This window comes from Neopelma chrysocephalum, unplaced genomic scaffold (assembly GCF_003984885.1).
Source record: "Neopelma chrysocephalum unplaced genomic scaffold, ASM398488v2 Primary Assembly neopelma1_99, whole genome shotgun sequence".
In the NCBI taxonomy this organism is placed as follows: domain Eukaryota; kingdom Metazoa; phylum Chordata; class Aves; order Passeriformes; family Pipridae; genus Neopelma; species Neopelma chrysocephalum.
Genome location: NW_020897762.1, coordinates 802,428 through 807,019, shown reverse-complemented (window position 1 = coordinate 807,019; position 4,592 = coordinate 802,428). Strand labels below are relative to the sequence as shown.

The window sequence follows — 4,592 nt, the reverse complement described above, 5'->3', positions numbered from 1 at the left end:
CCCCGCCGAACCCACCTCGTCCTGCGGCACCGCGGGCGGGGGGCGGGGCCCCGCCCTCCCCCTCCCCCCGCGGCGGGGGCGGGGCCCGCGCCCGTCCCGGCGGGCCCCTCGCGCCGGAAGTGGGCGGGGCTGCGCCCTCCGTGAGGGGCCGCGGCGGCGAGCGTGGCTCTGTCGCGACAGCCGCGATTAAAGGAGACTCGGTGAAGGGGTCTGGCGTGCAAGTGTTGTGAGAGGCGGCTGGACACGTTTAGCCTGGAGAAAAGGGGGCTGAGGGGCGACCTTATCGCTCTCCACGGCTCCCTGACAGGAGGGTGCAGCCAGGTGGGGATCAGCCTCTTCTCCCAGGCAGCCGGCGACAGGACGAGAGGACACAGCCTCAGGGGAGGTTTAGGCTGGACATCGGGAAGAATGTCTTCACGGAAAGGGTGATTAGACACTGGAATGGGCTGCCCAGGGAGGTGGTGGAGTCACTGTCCCGGGAGATGTTTAAGGAAAGTCTGGACGTGGCACTCAGTGACAGGGTCTGACGGACATAGTGGTGACTGGTTATGGGTGGGAATCGATGATCTCAGAGGTCTTTCCCAACCTGATTGATTCTGTGACCCTGTGTGGTTCTGTAATATTTCTGACTTGTTGAGTGTATCGTGACTTAAAGCATCTCCACCCCTGGCTTTCCACCCCAGGTGCCTGGGCCACATTCAGTGCTGGGGAGGTACCTGGGCCACATTCAGTGCTGGGGAGGTGCCACACTGGTGCAGCGCCCTTGGCAAGCACAGAGGTGCCTAAGGCCAAGTGTCACTCCTGAGCTAGGCTGTGATTTCCCTCTTCGACAAATGTTTTCTCCGTTTTGCCTGCAGACATTTCCCAGAGGTGCTTGGGCTTCCCTCTGCTCGGCGGTGACACCCAGTTATGGCAGAAACCCCCGTGCCCCCTACCTGCTGTAAATAACACCCAGCACCCCGCAGGTAAATGGCACCGCCCTGGTTTTTTACCTTCACAGACCAGTGCCCGTTTACCATGAGGAGAGGGGTATGGGAATTGGCATGGGAACATGCTGCTGAAATCCAGTTTCAAGAGGCGGATGCGTGGGAGGCACAGGCAGCCCTGCCTTCATCCTTCCTGGCTAAAGCTCCCTATACGGTCTCTGGGAAAAACCAGGCAACTCCCAGGATTAGCCTGTCCATTTTGGGGTGAGACAACTCCCCTCTGCCTCTACCTGTTCCTTAGCTTTTTAAGAAAATCAAAAGTGCAAAGACCTAAAGTGCTCTGCAAATTTTTCATCCCAGTCCACCTGACCTGGGAGCATCCCTTTGCATTTTGTACTGCCAGATGGGTGCAGTGGCTCGCTGCATGCTGTCTTCTCGACATCAGCGAAGATGCTTCTCTTTCTGTCCCAGATTCACCAGCAGGAAAAACGTCCTGGCTTCACTTCAGGACTTCAGCAAAGTCCTGAGCCTTTTCTCCAGACATTGATGGGAGCTTGCTGTTATCTTCAGTGCAAGAGCAGCCCTGCTCCTGTCCTTGCACTGGTAATTAAAATGCTTTGATTTAAACCTGTTGCTCCATTCCTACAGCTCAGCTCTCCTATGATCCCACATCCAACACCTGCCAGCCAAGAACACAACATAGATGTTCTCCAGATAAGACCAGAGCAACTTTTGTATAGCTGTCCTGGGTAATTACAGGATAATTACAGGCATCATTTATGGGGTAATAAACTTTTTATCTGCCAGCAATAAAACTAATTCCAGTGACCTGTCTTACTGTGGTGAAACCAGGAGAAAACCCTCCCTCCTTCACTGAGTTTTGTGGAAGTAAGGGAATAATCAAGACTGAGTGCCAATGGTGTCAGTCACATCACTGTGTTGCTTAGGATGAAGGTAACCAAAACCAGCAAATTTTGGTAAAACTCTTGAGTCCTCAGAGCTCTGGCAGTGTCCTTTTAGGAAGGTGAAGGAAATAAAGCTGTTGGGCTGATAAGGTCAGTCCACGCCCCAGCAACTTCTCCTGACTCCTTTGGCAGGCATCAGCTGGAGGATGGATGGAGGAGAGGCTGTGCAGCACAAAACCAAAAAAACACTTAATTGCCCTAGAGCTGTATTAAAATGAAGGAGAGGTTTGCAGCCTCCCGAGGCTGCTGCTCCTGAAACACCAGCCAGGAACGCTCAGGGAGCAACATGCTGGCAGCCCATCCATCTGCACCAACATTTTGGGTTAAGTAGACATAGAAATGCCAAAAACAATTCAAAAGGGCCCAAATGAAAATTAAACTTTTGTTCCTCCCCCATGCCTGATGTCACCATTTCACCCAGGCGGTTCCGCATCTTCCAGGAACATCAGGCTGGACTGCATCACGAAGTAACAACTTGTTATTGGAATCAAGGCACCAAACCCAAACCACCGCCTGGTTTTATGGCTCAAAAATAAACTGCCTCATAAATGTGTGTCATAAATAAATAAATAAAATTATCATGATTTCCTTTGGTTTTGTCAACAGAGAAGTTTACGCCAATGCAAGACGCTGCCAAAAGAACTGGTCCTGTCCTCGCCTTACTCCATCCCTTCTCCCCATCCCACTTTTGGCTCAGCACTGGCAGTTTTTGGCTGGGAGTCATCTTTTGGGTGGGCTCATTTCTGGTTTGCAAGTGGGTGGTGGCAAGGGGAGGTGGAAAAGCCCTTATGGATACCCAGCATCATCCTTGCATCTCACTCTCATTTATTTCTTCTTAAGCATTCCTTATTAAGTTTCCCACTGAGGACATTTATTTTCCTTCTCTCCTCTGTCTGTTTTTCAGTCACTTCATTTATTGCCAATTAACTGACTCGTTCGAGCTGAGCAGGGTCAGCAGATAATAGGAATCTGGGCATTTGTGGGGGAAAAGACACAGTGCAAATGCCAAGGAAATATGGCCAGGAGGCACTTGGAAAGCCAAGGTGTGAACATTTTAATTTACTGACTAGGAAATAATAGAGAAAAACTTTTTTGTTGTGGTCTAAATAGTATAAATAGTGACACAGGTGCTTTATGGCAATTTCTCAGTTAATTATATATATTTAATAATGATATATGCTACAAATATATGTGTAATATACATATGATATCTACACATAATACACATAATATAAATATCGTAGTAATATGTATATATGATTTCTATATCTTACGTATATTATCCACACATGATATATTTTTCTACATTATATAAATATATATTTACAGCTTTTTCTACAATGTAAATATACATTTAGAAATCCAAGAATTTATGTTATATACATATAATCCCAGGAGATGTATCTGGGCATCCAGCAAAGCAAACATGGATCTCCAAGGATCTGCATATATGTAGATGTGTGTATGTGTGTATAAAAACATATATGTCTATCAAATATATATTAATGTATCATTAATATATAATTGCATGTTCTGTATATCTTAGGCATTTACATATATTAAATATTTATAAATTTATATTATAAATACACATATTTACACAGTCTATAAAATCTATATTATATATATATAGTTATAGATTGTAATTTTTCTTTTTTATTTTTCCAGTGAGCGACTGGGAAACGGTAAAAATCAACCTCTCAGCCCTCTTGGGTGGGGCACACAGGGCACGCTGCACCTGAGCTCCGACAGCTCCTGTTTGTCCGGCGAGCGCACCAGCCACCTGACACATTCCCGGTCGCTCCGGAGCTTTGTTTCCTGTGACCAACACCCATTTGCACTATTTCCTAAACAAGCAAGGGCTCATCAGCGAGTGCCATCGGTCCCACTCCTGCTTTCCCTTTGAACTGTCTCTGCGGGCTGGGGAGCAGCCAAGTTCAAACAACCCGTGCTCGGGCATCAGCCTGGGAGGACATAGAGCATTAACAGATTTAATAGCACCAAACAGATCAAAGCTTTCAAATTGCATAATTAAAAAATATCCCTGAGGCACCAGTCTGTGATACCACAGGACGCCAACATGGGGTGCAGAGACCTGTGACTACATTCGTCTGAAATCTTTCCCGAGTGTTTAAAAAGGTGTAAAAATCCACTATTTATTTTATTTTATTTTATTTTAAAACACATTTTATTCCAACATATAACCGTGTGTAGTTGAACAGTGGCTGTGCAAGCAGGGCATGGGGCAGGGAGAACCCTGGTTTTTACAATAAAGATTAAAATAAAATAAAATATTTTTTTATTCTATGCCTTTCTCTCTCTCTCTTACTTTTCCATGTTTAAAGCATGGACACACAGCACACCTTTGCAGCAACAGCTGAAAGCCACTGAGTCAGAAACAAGCCTGGTTGCACCTAAAAATCTCCTGTTAACAACCTCAGTGGGGACGGTCCAGAGGTCTCGGGTGCTCCCCCTTGGACCTGCAGGATTCTTGAACAGTGCTTTTGTAGCGTAGCCAACAGTGAACACAGTAGAGGCAGCAAGGGCAGGTCTCCTGGTTTGGGGGCGTTCAGTGGTGATGGGAATAGCTGGAGCTGCTCAGGTGCCACAAGGGTATGGGGGTTATTTTGTCCACAGATAGGCTGGACAAAAGCTCTGGAATAACTCAGTGTCTATTTTTAACTCCCTTCTTGCAGGAATT

General features: G+C 46.9%; 1 long non-coding RNA gene across 4 annotated transcripts; it reads left to right on the top strand.

The window, feature by feature from the left end:
* The first annotated feature begins 161 nt into the window (after positions 1 to 161).
* Positions 162 to 4,230, top strand: LOC113973168. 4 transcript variants are annotated; one of them, XR_003536162.1, is made up of 5 exons: positions 162 to 321; positions 858 to 965; positions 1,575 to 1,710; positions 2,796 to 2,934; positions 3,560 to 4,230. It is a non-coding gene; the product is annotated as an uncharacterized LOC113973168 (long non-coding RNA). The 4 variants fall into 4 exon arrangements; XR_003536163.1 differs by lacking the exons at positions 162 to 321; positions 1,575 to 1,710 and adding an exon at positions 1,398 to 1,529 and having other exon boundaries at positions 388 to 965; XR_003536164.1 differs by lacking the exons at positions 162 to 321; positions 1,575 to 1,710 and adding an exon at positions 1,372 to 1,529 and having other exon boundaries at positions 388 to 965.
* The last annotated feature ends 362 nt before the right edge of the window (positions 4,231 to 4,592 follow it).